Source organism: Gossypium raimondii, chromosome 4 (assembly GCF_025698545.1).
Source record: "Gossypium raimondii isolate GPD5lz chromosome 4, ASM2569854v1, whole genome shotgun sequence".
In the NCBI taxonomy this organism is placed as follows: Eukaryota; Viridiplantae; Streptophyta; class Magnoliopsida; order Malvales; family Malvaceae; genus Gossypium; species Gossypium raimondii.
The window spans coordinates 41,636,497-41,654,587 of record NC_068568.1 but is presented as its reverse complement, the minus strand read 5'-3'; the positions used below and the strand labels follow the sequence as shown (position 1 = coordinate 41,654,587).

Here is an 18,091-nt window from a genome sequence, read left to right as displayed (position 1 = left end):
TTTAATATTATAACTATTCAAATAATATTATTTAAATAGTTATAATTCTTTTCAAAAATCAAATAATATAATCTTTTGATTAATTACACACATTCATTTATAGTTATTAGAACACTATAAATATTTGAAAATGTTCCAACAGTTTATCTTTCTACTAACATAACTAAAAGCTAAAGAATTGAAAGATGAAGAATATTATGAGGTCTCAGAAACAAAGTGACCCAAATAACGAAGAAATAATTTGACTTAATAATAACAAGCCCGTATCCTTTGTGAACCAAGCACTAGGCGAATAGCATGGGCTTCCCACCCCCCATGTTACGTCCCAACAGCTGGTCTCAAGGCATACCACACCACTGAGGATCAGCCCATCTTCGTCACATGCAACACAGCCAAGCTCCACAATCCCATGCGACATCAACATTAAGCTATAAATGGAAGTCTTGTAGGGGCTAAGGGAGTTAGGCAAGGGGATACAAATTGCCTCTAGTTGCAAGAAACTTGAGGGATACGAATTGCAATTCTTTACTAAAAAATATTCCACAGAATTCGCAATTGGACACTAGAAACCTTTTATTTGCTGAAAGGATACAATTATTACAATCAACCTTCAAAATTTTTGTTGTAGAGTATCATTGCTTCCCTCTAAAGTCATTAATTCTTTTCTTTGGAAAGGGATGGAAGGGTCAGCCAAATGAGCAAAAGCGAGTAGGAAAGGAATTTGTCACCCTAAATCTAAGAGGAACTTGTTATTAAAGATCTAGTCACATAGAATAAAGCCTGTAAATTGCAAAATTTGGGGATTTATGTGGGTGCAATCTGGATCTATTTGGGTAGCTTGGACAAATTTTTATGTTATTAAAAGGTAAGAATAATTTCTAGGATCAAGTTAAATCAAGTAGGGGTGTTCAGTCGGTTAACCGACCCGAAATAACATTAACCGAATTAACCGACCTTTCAAAATTTTTAACCGTTAACCGAATTGAAATTTTTTCAAAAAAATTAACCTAATCGAAATCGAAAATTATATATTTTTTATTTTTGGTTAAAAATAACTGAACTACCCGAATTAACCGAATTAAATAAAGATGCAACAAAACAACCAAGGAAGAAAAGGTAAAGAACTCAGTATCATTTATTTAATTAAATAAATAGCATATGCAATTGTTGCATTTTTAGCAAGTTTAAACATCTTTAAATAGGGAAATTAAATGTTGAAAGTCCAACATTTGGACAGCGGCCAAAGTTGGCATTTAACCTCTCATAATTCCCTATTATTTCAATCAGTAGCAGTCCATATCCTCAACAAACTTAAGTATATTCAGTTCAGCAATTTCATACTTAAAATTTCAAACTTTACATAGATATTAAATGAATACATTTCAGTCTAATATTAAAGCTCCAAATGATAAAAGAAAGCAAAATTGCAGAACAAGGTATTAAATGAATACATTTCAGTCTAAAATTCCACAACTTAATAGTAAAGCATCTTCGTCCATGTCTCTCGCTTTAAACTATAGGACAAAACTATAAGCATTTTCAAAAATCATATGGGAGTAGTGAAGGCCTCCTTGCGCAGTTGCGCCTAAGACTTAAACTCATGTGGAGTTTGAATCTTTTGGACCTTTAAAAATCCAACATCAACTTTGACTAGAAATGAACTTGGGCTTGACCACTAGTCACACTTAGTTTCGACCTTAATGAACTTAGCCTGATCTTAAACAACAATTAATCTAAATAGGAGTGATGCTCAAACACATTCATATGGTTAGCTTTCCAACTAGTTGGCATATATGTTTTATGCAGGATTCTGTGTTTGGTATTTTGTTCCTTTTGTCTGATATATAAATCTGCATATCATTTCGATTTTATTAGCCAGCTAAATTGCCAGTAAATTAACTTAGATTCACCATATTTTGTAACCGAAACTTCGGATGTGGTCTGTACTCGACCACCGATTCACGAATTCAGCCTTAAAGACTAACTTATAAAGCCAAGAATCTAATATAAGCAAAGATGTAAATGTAATGAAGCAAATTGATATCTTGGTTTCATCTAAACCCTTTTAATTGTCCAAAGAAACAGATGGTAAGATTAAGTAACCAAAAGCTGCAGGGAATCAAATGAACCTGCATGAAAGAAGGCCCCTCTTGAGCAGCTCTAATGAATGAAGCCTATTGAATCTCTCACAGTTTAAATTCAAGAAAGAAAATTATGATAGCATGAAAATGCTCAATTTGAAACACTAAAACAACAGCTTGATACATTTAAATTATAATTTAATTTGTCATGCTGGTTTGCAGAACAACTTTGCAAATTTTTACAGTGAAAGACCCTACATAGCTTGATACAAATTCAACTCATTTTCTCCAACTGAAGCTAAAGAAACATATGGGTATGTTATGTTTAGACCGATATTGTTCATGCTTCTCTAACCAAACTCTGCAAGAAATCAGCTTATAAATTCAACCACATTTAGTATAAATTTATCTTAGTATTAATGAACCCAGTTTGCATCTAATGCGAGGGCAGCCATTGGAGAACAAAAGCACCACAATACTAAATCCTCAACAGTATCCCACAACATACGAGCATCAACTTTCTACTAATCCTTTTCAGATTGTTACCAAACCTGATTTGTTGACTGAATAATGTTTTACAATGATGCTATGATTTTCGCATCTAAGACAAGTACATGCTAGCATGAATTAATACAAGCACACCAAAAGCTAACCCTACAGAAATAAAAGCCTATCTACAGATTAATAAAAAGATAATCACTTACCCATCTAGCGTACTCTAAAAATGGAAGTGGTTTCAGTCAGTTTCTCAAGAAACCCTAGTCCAAAAACAAATAAATAAAAGCAGAGAAATGGAGATTTATTACCTTTTTGGAAAGTTGCAGGGAGTTGAGGGTTGACAAAGTTGCAGAGAAGAACAAGAAAAATTAGAGAAAAAGAGAAAAATTTGTGACGAAACCAAATCGGAACATGCGGATGGAATGCCTATTACAACTTTAGACTTTTAGTTTTTAGAATTTTTTTTTTATTTATTAAATTTTTTGCAATTTTTATGATTGGGTTGGGTTGGGTAATTGGGTTGGGTTGGATAATTTTATTTATTAATTTTTTCGATTAAACCGAAAAAATTCAGTTAACCGACCTGTTTCGAACCGAATTAATCAGCCCCGACCGAAAAAATTCGGTTAACCGACCGATTAACTGAATTCGATCGGTTAACCGAATTTTTTCAGTTTTATCCAAATTTTGCACACCCCTAACATCAAGGCATAATTAGGCGTGAAGAAAGTAATTGAGACTTAGATGTTTGATGCATTAAAGGATTTTCAAATATGTACAAAGCACACAAAATTGTTGGAATATTTTCAAAATATTTATAATGTTTAATAGTTATAATTGAAAAGGTAGGAAGATGTATAAGAATTCCTATAAATAGGAGTCAAATTTCATTTGTTTTACCCACTAAAAACATAGAAACTTTTGTTTCTTTTGATTCTCCATCATCTTCTATTATTCTTAGATTATTCTATAAATGGGTACTGCAAAAATTCTTTATAAAGATCGATTTTCTTGCAATGCTTTGCTCAATGCTCAGTGAATTGTTTCCGTCAGTGCAAAACGTAGACAATCATCAAGCTTCATTGTATCATTGAGTTTTATTTTCTAATAACGCTTTTGCATACCAAAATATAGGTAGGAACGAATAAAACCTTAAAAAGTGACATTGATACACACATTAAAATTTTAGTTAATTTCTCGTAAATTTATTTTTATACCCATAATTTTTAGTGTACAGTTTCTTGGGATAGAATTGTTTGGTGCAACCTTTCAATACCAAGGCATGTTTTTATTACTTGGCTTGAAATTCAAGATCGATTGACTATGAAGAATAAATTGATCTCATGGGGATACCAGAATGTGTTTTATGTTGTGATGGTTTGGAATCTAAGGAGCATCTTTTTCTTTGTTGTTGTTATTTAAGAGAGCTATGGGGGAGAATTTTGCAAGCATGTGTTTTAACGCAGTGAAAAGTAAGGATGAGTATTGGATTAAATCGAGTAAAAATTTTTGAGTTAGTTGAATTGACGAGTCTCTTTTTATCCTTTTCAACTCGTTTTAAATTTTTTCGAATCAAGTAGGGTGAGTTGAAATTCAAGTTGAATCAAATTGAGTTAAGTTAAAAAAATAAACATGTCAAATTAAAATATTATTACAATATAGCTAATGTCATGTTAGAGCAAATAAATTTGAAATGTAAAATTAAGGTTCTTCTAACTTTATGTAAGTAATCTCTTCTTATCTTTTTCTTTTTCGTTTTAATTTAGTTTTACGGGAATCTGATGCAGTAGCAATGACTTGTTTTTCTTTTCAATTGATTTGGGTTTCATCAATTAAATGGCTACTGGTCTCAAATACCCATTTCTGTTTCTGTTTTGATTAATGAATACATAAAAATGTGTATTCAAGAACTGCATTTGAAGCCATGTGGCAAGGAAGCTTAAACATTTTGTTGTTGTAGCAAGTTTAATATTATGATGCTACTTATACTGGGGTTATGTGGTTTTAGAAGGATGCAGCTGTTGACCACTTGAGATACAACAAGCTTGAGTTATTGGTTGAATTGGACATGTTCATCGATTGTTTCAACACCAATTGTCGTATCATTGATTATAGGAAGGATTGAAACAAGTGTTGAAGATGTTTGGAGGCCTTGTCTTCAACAAATCCATCCCATTTGGCTGTTGGGTTATCGGTTCGTTGCGTTTTGTTTAGCTCTCCCAACCATTGTTTTAAAAATCATCACCAATGGAGGTCGCATATTTCTTCTTTGAATTTGCCTTGTATTAAGTTACTAATACTGCTTATTTATTGTAGCTTTTAAATCCAATGTGTTGTTCATCTCGATTAGAATCATAGGGCATTTTGCCTTGCTTTTTAGCTAATTCCGGAGTGTGTAATACAAAATATTTTAATGGCACGTTTGGTTCGCTGTAATGGAATAGAGGTGTAATAGTAATTCAATTGTTTGGTTGAATGGAATAGAATAGAACTGTAATAGTATTCTTGTGTTTGGTTGAATGGAATGATGTTGTAATAGTATAAGGAAAAAAAAAAACTAAAATGACTAGAATACCCTTAGCAGAATTTTTTTTAGGTAGATGATTATTGTTATTGTTATTAAATTTAAATAAGATTATAAATATAAATAATAAATATTTTAATCATATTTTAACATAATTATTATTAAATATAATTTAATAAAATATATAATTTAATAAAATTCTTAATATAATTATTCTTATATGAATTTACTTAAATCATAATATATAATAATATAAAAATAATATATAATCTACTTTATTATTTTTAAACCGCAATATATATTTAATGTGCTAAAATATCATTAATGAAACAAATAATTTAATTATTCTACATTTAAAAAATATTAGAAGTAATAAATAACTTGAGAATTAAATTTTGCATAAACATAATATTCATATATTAACAAAAGGTTACATGATATCATTAGTTTTTATGTCATAATCCATATGTTATAAAATTTTACAACATAAAAAGTTGCAACTACCATTGAATTTCTTCACAAAATGATGATCCAAACCAACAGGGTCAAATAAACATATATAAATACAATTCAACTTTTCTTTTCCCATTTCAATTGTTGGAAACTCCATCATTTACATTTGTTGTCTTTCAATTTCAATAGCAGCAAGCTGCTTCAAATGGCATTAGTGTGGATTGGATGACTGACTTTGCCATGGAGCTGATATGAAAATTCATCCATTTGCCTCAGCTCTGCAATTTATTTCCCAGCAATGGCCGAATGAAGGTGGATTCCATGTCATTATTTTCAGACACTGAATAAATTGGTTCATTTTCAGACAGATACTTGCTCTCTTCACTTTTTCCTAGGATAACCAGATACAATCCAACTATTATCAATGCTGCTCCTACTACCCTGCAAGTTTCACATATTTCGCAAGCTATATTCAATGTCACTCCAACCCTGCAAAGTATGATTGTATGCAACAATGTATGGGTTAAAAGTTAAGGCTTACCCTCCCAAGTAGAATTCTTCACCCAATGTAACAACAACTATTAAAGCCGCAAGTAAGGTTTGCAGAGGCAAATACATTGAGACAAAGGGCCTCCTCTATCAACAACATATATTTGTATAGCAAACACCATTGCTGAAGCTACGAGTCCCTGCACCACATCAAGCACTTTCCAATCATTTCAAAGGAAAACCGTAAACTCAACAATTTCAAGGATTAAACTATAGGGGTTTTAAGCATTTTAACCATCTGCTTTGAGGCCAAGGGAGTATACAGCAGTAAAATTTTGCAATTTTCTCTCAAGGTCTGCACATATGTTCTATGCTTTTAATCAGATTTCCTTCTAAAAGTGACACACAATGCAAACTAGGAACATAGTCTAATTTGAAGTAGAAATCTATTAGATTGTTGTACCAATGGTGATTTAGCACCAAAACTTAAGATCATAGTCAAATATGGTTCAATGACAAATTTATAATTGCAAAATCATCACATCAATGTCTCCTCTCACATCCTCTTCAACTGTCATTACAATTTCTTCAAACAAGATGTTCCAGAACCAAACATCCATTACTCATCATCATTGGATTTTCAACAAAAAAAAAAAAGCATAAACAGATCAATAAAAGTAAATGCATTGAATTTCTCCAGTGAATTGCATCTTAATCTTTCAAAAGTACTTGATGGTTGCATACCTTCCAGCAAATCAACGGCCAATATAACATACCTTCCAGCAAAAACTATAATCCTTTGCTGCTGATTTTTGTTTTGGCGATGTTTTAGAGCCAACTAAGCAATCTGAATTCCAGCTTCTAGGTTCATCTCTCCCCCCATTTCAAGACATGTATGCATTGAAACGTACATAGAGAATAAGAAGGTAACGATGATGACATAGATAATAGAGTGGAAGGAATATGACCTTTAATTCAGAAATATGTAAATAAAATATCATAGATTACTCATTAATTACATGCTACTTTTGCATAAAAATGACAAGCTACACTAAATATAACTCCTGAAACCCAACAGCAATGACAAATTCTTCATTTCTAAACTCTAATAAAAAAGCTGCTCGTCTTTCACAGAGGTTATCAAACATGGATTTCTCACAGAACTGCATGCTTTACATAGGTCATGGTACAGATTTGCTAAAGTTAAGTAAAGTAAAGTACTCGTATGATCCAAATAACAAGCCGTAAAACTATTAATGTTGTTTTCCTTCAACATATAAGTCAATTTCTCTTATTAGAAGGAAACAAAGTATCCTCCATGTCCGTTATAAGTTCATAAAGACTAACTTTTGGGTTTGTCTCTAAGGTTCTAAGTTCGAACCCAAGTTCTCTCTTTAGGAATGCAATGGTAAAGCAATACACGTACTTCTAAGGTTCTAATAGTCTCCAAACATGACTGAAAAAAATAAGTACCATGCATGCAAGACAAGATTTTTCAAAGTTCACTAGTAGGAGTAGCCAATACACGTACTCCTTTTCCCGCCATAGTCAAAATCCCCACCATATTCTTCAGATTAGACTGCCATTAATTCATGAAACGAAATCAAATTCCCATAATTTTACATTCCATTAAAAGGCAATCATTTTGCCTGGGTTTTAGCTCCACAGATAAGACTAACAGTATCAGATTGGGCTTGAAATCGAGATGGAGAATAATCGTCGTTTCGCATCCATTCTGAGTTATCAATGCATATTATAGTAGCCTAATTGACTGATTTAAAATTTGAAAACCAAAAATGAAAAATCAACAAAACCCTTTTGAGTAACGAAAAAAGAAGAAGAAAATACTAAAATAATTGATGATTTAGAAGAAGGAGATCAAAACAGGAATCTAATTGAATAGCTTACCTCGAGAACCATGGCTGCAAAAGCGACAAAAAACACAGAAGAGAAACGTTAAAAAGAATGGAAAAATCAAAGAAGGAAAAAATTACTTGAAATATGGGAACAGAAGGAGAGAAAGTTACAGATCTGTGGGAGAAGATGAATGAGAAACTCTGAAATATGGCAAGAAAGTGAAGGAGAAGATGAAGGAGGGCAGAAATTGGAAAATGGAAAAAAAGAGCGGGATGGAATAGCCAATCGGATATGTGGGCAATGGCTATTACAGCCTTTTACAGCCTTTTCATGTAATAGGGCCTGAATGGAATCAGGCTGTAATGGCATTACAGCCAACCAAACGTTGGTTTGGTGGTGGGCCCACAGAAGAGAGGAATGCATTCCTATTCCCCCAACCAAACATACTCTAAGATTTCGTTTGTTTCACTAAAAATGACTTTTGGAAAATGATTTACTTTTCTGGAAAAGTTAATATTTTTTTGTATTTGGATGACTTTATGTAAAATTTTCTATTGTTTGGTAGATTTCTCAAAATATTTCATAAAAATTGTTTTTAATGAAATAAACATGCATTTGAGATTTTCTTATTTTTTAATCATTTTATTGAATTTATTTTTTCTATAATTTTATATATTACATTGTTTTTACATATATTAAAAATGTTATGTTAAATTCAGTTCATTATAACGTCATTTTAATTACATGACTATCAAGTATTTTTATTTAAAATGTGACATCTACAAAATTGACTAAAAATCTAAGTTGGACTTGATTTTCAAATTTAAAAATAAATGGACTAAATTCTTGAAAATAAAAGTACAAAGATTAAATTGCAAATATGTGAAGTGTACATGTACTTATGACATATTTTACTACAAAACATTTATTGTTAATATATTTATAATTGTAATAAATATTTATTATTAAAATATTAATATTGAATATTTTCAATAACATTTTTAAAATTATTATTTTTAAAATTTATTATTAAAATAAAATTAAAATATTAAATAATTTATTAAAATAATAAATTATATTTATTTTATGACTAAATATAAATAATTAAATATGTATGTTTAATAATATTGAAAAATATAATATTTTAAATATTTTAAATATTTTAAAAATAAAAAAAAATTATTATCAATATAATAATTTTAAATATTAATGACAAAGCTGTTTTCTATAAAACAAATATAGGAAATTGTAGAAAACATTTTCGGTTCTGGATAGGTGTACTTTTACTTTGGTTACCATTTATTTTGGGGTAAGCCTCACAATTATTTTTTTCCTAGTCTCTGTGCCAATGTTTCTGCTGCCACAACAAAACTGTTGTATCCATACGACTGTTTGCAGTACGTATGAGTTTCATCTCTTTTTTGCAGTTCGGAACATTGCTCTCTATTTACGGGTGTTACCAGCATCATAAAATGAACGTACAGCATGTTAAGTTAGATGGCGAGAAAGGATACTACACACCTTTAACTAATAGAAAAGATACTAATGTACAGATGAAAGCTTTAAATCTGCAGGAACGGTGCGATGTTTCACAGGCTGCAGGCATCATTAGTTCTCTTTCAAGTTATATTCCGGGTAAATTCTCTTGCAAAGCCTTCGAGATTTTCATGCGACTTTTACAGTACTCCTCAGGACTTTTATGTTAAATCTCATTTTGATTTTTCATATGTACATAAATGCTTACTGACCTCATTTATTGGTGCCTTATTTTTCCGTTTCTTACCATCGAAGATTATGCATTTAATTTTGTGAGTTCTATGTCCCTTTGTTCATCTGGTTATTGCTTTCAAGATCTTGCCTGTGTACGAACAGGGTTTTTTACTGGAATATATTAAAAAGAAAAATTAAATACCGAAATAGGTTGTCAGATATATTAATTACCGAAATGGTATTTTTTTTAATGGCGTCTATCAATGAATTTTTTATATTAATTTTTTTTTGGTTTAAATAAAATATTATTTTTTTATTAAAAATATTTAAATATAAATATAGGTAAAATACGGTCAACGGGTCAGATAAAAAACGGGTCAACGGGTCGCGCCTGTCAGATAGGCGCCACTAATTGCACCTGATAGGTAGGCGCCAATGCCCATGCTGCTGCCTCTGTCCCTTCCACCAGGCAATTGTCCCTTCAATGGAAAAAAATTACAAATGGGGGACTTATAAGTATGGTCTCCCAAACCTCATGTATCAACTAGAAAAGAGAAAGAAAAGAGAGAAAGGAGAAGAAGAAGAAAGAAAGAACGAAGGTAATGTATTATTTTAGTAAATAATTCTATTTATAATTTAAAGAGTTTAATTAAGATATTGTGATCTTTTTGTTATTAATTATTAATTATTAATTATTTATGTTTAGTGTTTATAGTCTTGGATTAGTATTTTGTATGAATGTAATTTTTTTGCTTTTTATAATTATTTTAAAATTATTTTGTTAGTAATTTAGGATTATGTTATAATTTTTGTGTTTTAATTATTTTAAAATTAATTTATTAGTAATTTAAATTTGTAAGACTTCAATATTATATTGTAAGACTTCAATATCATATTCGAAATTTAAATTTGTTTAATCTTTTATCTTTTATTATGAAATTATAAATCCCGCTAAGGGATTAATAACATTTGATCTATTTAAGAACATAAATAATAAAGATGGATGGGTATAAAACTAGTTTTATCTATGCTAAAGATAAGTGGGATTTAAAGTACTAAAGTGGGATTTACCTTGGAATTTTTGTTATAAATGAAAGTTTTTTGTTAAAAAGAACACAAAGAAATTTATCATTGACACCTTCACAATCTCTTAATTATGAATTTCATCTCTTACTTTACAAAATTAAAAATTAATTTATTAGTAATTTAGGATTAAATTATAAATTGTTGTGTTTAGTTTAGTATTTTGTGAGTTTAACATATAAGTTTATAAAAATTAAAATTATTTCATTAAAAGTTTAATCATAACTAACTTTTTAATTATATAGTTGTTGTTAACTTTTTTTTTATATCAACATAGTTGCTGTTAACCCATTTAATTTTTTTTATACCAACTTGGGAGTTTTTTACCCAAATATATTAAAAAAATTAAATACCGAAATAGGTTGTCAGATAGATCAATTATCGAAATGGTATGTTTTTTGTAATCATGTCTATCTGATAGGCGCCAATCAATTTTTTATATTAAAAAAAATTTAATTGCGCCTATCTGACAGACGCGAATCAATTTTTTATATTAAAAATTTTTTTAATCGCGCCTATCTGACAGACTCGAATCAATTTTTTATATTAAAAAATATTTTTTGTTTAAATAAAATATTAATTTTTTTTATTTTTATTAAAATATTTAAATATATATACAAGTAAAAATACGGCCAACGGGTCAAAATACGGGTAAAAAACGGATCGCGCCTATCAGATAGGATTAAGTTATAAATTGTTGTGTTTAGTTTAGTATTTGGTGAGTTTAACATATAAGTTTATAAAAAAATTAAAACTCATTTCATTAAAAGTTTAATCATAACTGACTCTTTTAATCATATAGTTGCTGTTAACTCATTTAATTTTTATATAATGTAATTTTTATATAATATAATTTTATTTGATTTTTATTTATTTAACAGTTTTTATTGATTTATTAAAATATTGATTAAATTTGTTGTTATATAATTTAATAGGTTGTTTGAACATAAACTACTCGGGTATGTATCTATTTATATATTTTTTAATTAGTATGTTTTTAAGATAGTTTATATTAATTTTAATTATATTATTATTGTAATTTGACATAAATTTTTATTGTAGGTAAATTATGAGAAATTATTAGATATTATTTACCGTGTTTTGTTTTTGAAATTTGGAATAATTTATTGTATTTTTGAAACAAATTAAATGAATTCATTTTTTTAATTACAGATTTGCAGCAAATGGGTTCTTTGATTAATAATAATAATCACATATCAAGTACTATTAATGAGATGGTAATAAAACTTTTATTTGATACTCATGTTATTTGTTGAATGAAATTATATTGTATTAACTATTTTGCTAATTTAATAATGTCAGGGTCCGTACCGCGTATTGAGGGGCCGTGTTAATAGTGTAGGGTTTCTGCCAGATGAACGCCTAATACCATACTTAGAGTTAGTCGGGTTCAAATCAGCGGCATTGATCCAGACTTTTGATCTGCGATACGACTTGATTTTCGCTTTAGTCGAGCAATGGCGTCCGGAGACCCACACATTTCATTTGCCGTGCGGAGAGTGTATCGTCACTCTAGAGGATGTTGCACTACAGCTCAAGCTTCCCATCGACGGGAATGCAGTCACGGGTATAAGTTCAATCTCTAGGCCGACTACCATTTGCTATGAATTACTTGGACGCTCGCCAAGTGAAGGAAAATTTACCAGTTTGAGATTTTCATGGCTAAAGGCCAATTTTGAGCATTTGCCGAGTACTGCCAATGAATGGGAGGTGATGCAAGCCGTTCGAGCTTACATTATGCACCTTATAGGGGGTGTACTCATGTCGGATGCAAACGGCGGTAAGGTCCACTTGATGTACTTACCCCTATTATCCAATTTGCATAACACCCGTTCATACAATTGGGGGTCCGCAGTTTTAACCATACTGTATCGCGAACTTTGTTGGACGACAGATTCTTCTGCGATGGACATAGGCGGATGCCTCATATTGCTGCAGTCGTGGGCATTTTACCGGATGCCATTCTTGGCATCCATTAGTCACCAATCATATATATTTCCACTCGTTAATAGGTGATGAATTTTTACTCGTTATAATAATTAGTTGACTTTTTTTTAGATTATATTGTTCTAACAATTTGTTTTCGTAGATGGAGTACTAATCCGGGTATCAAGAGGTCATACACGGTTCTGATATACTGTCTAATGATTGAGAATCATACTGGAGAGGGGGTAAGTTTTTCCAATATAAACTTAATTTTATTATTTTACTCACTTGACCCGCGTTAATATAACAATGTTATTAACTGTGCAGTTCATTTGGATGCGTATTCTGTTCCAGAAATTATGGCAGTTATCCCCTCATCTGCCCACATCGACTTAAACCTGTGGTGCATTAGCGCACCCGGTATCAATTTTCAGATAGTGGAGTGGTATCATGGCAATCAAGTACTTCGGCAGTTCAGTTGCATACAGTATATGCCGACACTGCCAGTACAATTGGGGGAGATCTAAGGGATGAACAAGAGGGGGATGTATGGACATGATTGGGGAGAAGTGCATGAAGAATATATTACGATGTGGAACAACCGGTTAGGGAGGGTACCTCAGATGGATCGTGCTTTGGATCTGCAGCCCTCGTTAGAGTACATACAGTGGTACTGTGAGATAAGGAAACCATTTATGTTTGGTAGGCGGTTGATGGTAGTCCCTCCACATACGGCACGAATTGGGCAACCCCTTCCAGATCCGTATCATGCACCAGACCCAGAGGCAGAACCGAAGCCAGAGCTAGAGCCGAAGCCGGAGGCATAGACGGAACTACATTCTAGGGATAATTCTTATCATCCAGATTTGGAGGGTGATGACTATTTCGCAGGCTCGTATCCACCGCCGTACTCTACTCCTCCCGGCTCAAGTTCATCGATGGCATTTGAGACATGATTTTTTATCTATGTTTCTCACACCCCTACATATGGATGATGAGAACGTTCATCACCATAATCACCTACAACGTAAACGTCGAGCTCCACAAAAATATACCCCTAGAACCACACCATCAAACCATCAATTTTAGGGGGTTTCGTAATATAAATAACTTCATATTTATGTAATGAATTTTTTTGGCATTTTATTTATCAATTTAATTTTTTTCCCTTTGCAATTTAAATAGTCGACTTTTTATTTATATAATGACTTTTTTGCCTTTTTTCTAAATAAAATTTTATGGTTTTTTTTATTTTGCAATTTCAAATTAGATTAACTGCAACAAAGTGTAGACAAATTTATGATTCAATCCTCTCAACATGTAATGAACTACATCTCAATTTCTACCCGATTGAGACGATTGTCCAACATGGTAGTTTTGGAGTGGGTATTTACTCCGATTATGACCGACTAATCTGCATACGCCATACAGCTTCCCGTCGGATTTCTCCCTAATGTCCATTTGGTTATGGATTCTGGATGATTGCGGACGACCTTTCGAGTTCCTACGCAACCTTTTGTCTAGGACAAGCTCGAAGGTCGTTGGAGGTACCTCCCAAGTAGATAGGTCAGGAAGCACAGGGAACTCGTTTTCCCATACACGCAACGTACGTTTGATGGTGTACACTTCATCGATAAATAGTTCTACATTGAGCCGAACTTTAGCACAAACTGCCACGACATGTGCACATACATAATGAATTGTTTGAAACCTCTTGCAGTTGCACCGTCTGTTTTGGATATCAACTCCATAGGACCTAGGTGGTATACCGGGTCGACGACTAATGGTCTCTGTAACTCGAAACGTTTTATTACGTCGTAAATATACTTCTACTGTCATTGACCTCACTATCCGACGGTTTGCAACCATTGCATCCCTAACATCTTCGACAAAGACGTGTCCCGCCTCCATCTGGTTGACTTGTTTCTAACCTGTAGAATGTAGCCGAGAAGACAGATGAAATCAGAAGATGTCGTGTTTTTAATAACACAGCGTTGATCCCCCTCCACCAAGTTTGTGGTCATTTGACCATAACGAAAGCCCTCGTCAAAACTTTGAGCCCATTGCCACGGCTCTATGGTACCCAACCACTGTCGGAAAGATGTGTTGGTTTGACCCTCCATGTCAATCTCAAGTCGGGCCATTCTTTGGCAAAAAATGTGTGGCTCTAGCTCATGCGCTGCATATATATTAAGAAAATATAAGTTACAATATTGCTCTAAAACATTAAAACTTATATTGAAAAGATAAGGTAATTCTTTACCCATTCTCACAACTTGTCTCTTCCAGTCTGCATTCTTATAATCTCGCTGGAAGTTAGCCGCGATGTGCCGGATGCAGTAAACGGATCTCCATGGTACACAGAAAACGCCTAATAGCTGCAATTAATCATTTCCCTCTATCAGAGATGATGCAAATATTATCGTTACTAATAACATACCTCCGCAAGTTGGTAAGAAAAAACTCTCACGATTCCATGTTCTCCTTATCGACGATGGCAAATGTTATCGGGAGCACGTTTCTGTTGTCGTCTTGAGCAACCGCAAGAAGTAAGATTTGTGTGTATTTTTCATATAGTCAGGTTCCATCTACTTACACAAACGGTTTGTAGTGGAGAAATACTCGAACACATGGATCAAACATCCAGAACATTCGATGAAAAATTCTTTTTCTCGATTGTAGTTGGTAATTCGGCCCGTAATAAGGTCGTGTCTGTAACTCAATGATAGTCCCCGGCACGTGTTCCCTCATAACGGCTATCCATCCCTATAACTCATTGTACAATGTATAGAAATCTCCGTACAATTACTCAATTACCATCTGTTTAGCTATTCATGCCTTCTGGTATGATACTCGATACTGGAATCGTGCTTGTATTTCGACAATCAGTATCGAAACTTTAATGGTCGGCATGTCTTTCACCATTGGCATGATGCACGTACAGATAGTTTTGGAGTCAAGTTTTCGATCTGTCATACGTATTGAAGTACATGTGTGAGGCCCAACAAATTTTCGTATCTCCCACATCTGCAACTTCTGGATAAATGTAGCTTGTATCTGCCAATTGCATCCTTCTGCCGACCTCCAACACTCTCTAATATATAATGTTGGTTTAGACACGACGACTTTGTAGTCTACTGATATATTCATGCTATACCGCTTAATGGCAAATATGCATTATTCCTTACTTTCGAATCTCTGGCCCACGAACAACTCTTCTGGATCAGAATATACGGTCATCCGGTGAGCGGGTAGTATTTCAGGGTACATTGAAAACTCAGCTACCCACACCGCATCAGGGTCTATCTGAGACATGTGTGCCTTAGGATTATTGTGTATCACAATACCACGAATCTGGTTTTCGACTGAAGACGTGTTAACGTTTCCATCCTCATTCACGCCTTCATCGTCAATATCATTCGGGACCTCGTCCACGTCGGGATCGCTCTCACTATCAACTTCGTGATCAACAGGATCACTACTATAGTATACATCATCACCAACCACATCAGTCTCGGGTGCAACATTAAGATCAATATTGATCCCGTGTATAGTTGATTGGCTATCAACATATGATACCGGAACCACCATACACGGCTCTTGAACTCCATCTTCTTCACCTGATGGAGTGGGATCTTCAGTTGCCTCCACACCAGCTAACTCAGCAAATAACTGAATCGGTGCATTTTGGTTGCTCCGAGTCCCACAATAAAGAGCGACCATTGTCTCCACGTCTTCATCGTCTACAAGTTCTATTTCGATAAATTTTATTGGATCCGTCGAAACTGGGAACTTGTAGAAAAGTTTTGATATCCTTCTCCCACAATGTCTATAAAATTTTTCACTAATTTTTCCCTTCATATCATCAAACGAGATATTTTTATTAAATCTCATTGCTACTTGTTTGCGACATTCAAATATACATCCCACGGTTGTTGTCAAAATTTCTCCATCGAAATAAACGCATACAAAAAACTGATTCTCCATCTTCAATACTAGATCTGTTAAAAAATTTTCAAAATTCTTAAAACAGTTTCGAAATGCAAAAAAATTACATAAAATTTGTAATGCAAAATTTTTCATTCAGAAGCTAACAAAATTAATAACCTAACAAAATAACTTTCAAATAATAAAATTACTAACAATACTCTACATTCTATTTAAAAAGAAATAAACCAAAATACATTATCCTTCTTCTTGTTTTCCTTTCTCTTTTTTTCTCCTTATCTTCTTATTTCCGTTTTGCTAAATTTTGTGTATGTTCCTCTACTAAAATTTATGTCTGTGCTCATTTGATTTTCGGGGGTATAGCACCTGTCAGATAGGCTCCACCATTGGCGCCTCCGAGATAGGCGCAACTAGTCGCGCCTCGTATCTATACCCGGGTCATATACTGATCCGGAAAAAAAATTAATAATATTTTATTAAAAGAAAAAACAATTAATATAAAAAATTCATTGGCTCCTGTCAGATAGGCGCGATTAAAAAGAAAAAAAATATTAATATAAAAAATTCATTGGCGCCGGTGAGATAGGCGCCATTAATAAAAACATACCATTTCGGTAATTAATCTATCTGACAACCTATTTCGGCATTTTTTTTTATTTCGGTAAAAAACCCGTACGAACATATTCGGTATAATAGGAATTCAATCACATCCAAAGTTTAGAAATGATCATCACATCATGTAGCTCAAGTTCATAGAATCATACTATGCTGTTCCAACTCTTTCACTTTTTTTCTCGAAATACCGATGTTCAATGCATACCCAATGTGACATTAACAACAAAATCCAAGTAACGCAAGTTTATAGGACGATTTCATAGCCATTTCTCTATATCTCCTCATCTCCAGTTAAAGAAGATCCGTTCATTCTATTTTTGCTAAGAATATACTTATTTTTGGTACATTATTTTTCTAATAATACTTCTATCAAAACTGTTGGCTGATGTTTCCACTTGAACTTGTTTTGTATTTCTTCCTTGCTTGTAGTCTACTAAGACAAAGCCTAATCCGCACCTCCGTTTTTCAGATGACCGTGAACATGCATACACTCAATGTCATCCTACTTCTCGGTGATACAGCCTTGAATAGCCAGGGGAAATAATTGCTGTTTTTCAATCTTGTTTAACTGGTACCGCTTTTCTTTTCATCATAGTAACATTGAATTGTGTATATCTATTAACTACCTTTCAGCAGTTCCCTTGGTTTCGAATCTCTTACTTCATCTTATGGACGGGTGCTTTTGTCATTTTCCAGTGGATCGTTCATGCCTGTGCCTCGATCTGGTAATGTCAGTTTTACTGTTATCATTCAAAACAACTGTGATAATTCTGTTACAGGTGGCCAGACCCATTTCTTGATTTATCGTCATCTAGTGCTCCATTATGGCATATCTCTTTCGATTCAAAGTTTTACTTCAAAATGAACTTTTAAATGGCTCAAATGT

General features: G+C 32.8%; 2 long non-coding RNA genes and 1 pseudogene across 2 annotated transcripts; 1 reads left to right on the top strand and 2 right to left on the bottom strand.

The window, feature by feature from the left end:
• Positions 1-1,320: 1,320 nt before the first annotated feature.
• LOC105779891 (uncharacterized) lies at positions 1,321-3,073 on the bottom strand. The gene is made up of 2 exons (XR_001129153.2): positions 2,888-3,073; positions 1,321-2,442 (listed from the first exon to the last, which is right to left on the bottom strand). It is a non-coding gene; the product is annotated as an uncharacterized LOC105779891 (long non-coding RNA).
• A 479-nt stretch (positions 3,074-3,552) lies between these two features.
• On the top strand, positions 3,553-18,078 carry LOC105778936 (uncharacterized; annotated as a pseudogene).
• Positions 5,592-7,946, bottom strand: LOC105779889 (uncharacterized). Its single transcript, XR_001129147.2, has 3 exons — positions 6,822-7,946; positions 6,098-6,245; positions 5,592-5,997 (listed from the first exon to the last, which is right to left on the bottom strand). It is a non-coding gene; the product is annotated as an uncharacterized LOC105779889 (long non-coding RNA).
• Positions 18,079-18,091: the final 13 nt, after the last annotated feature.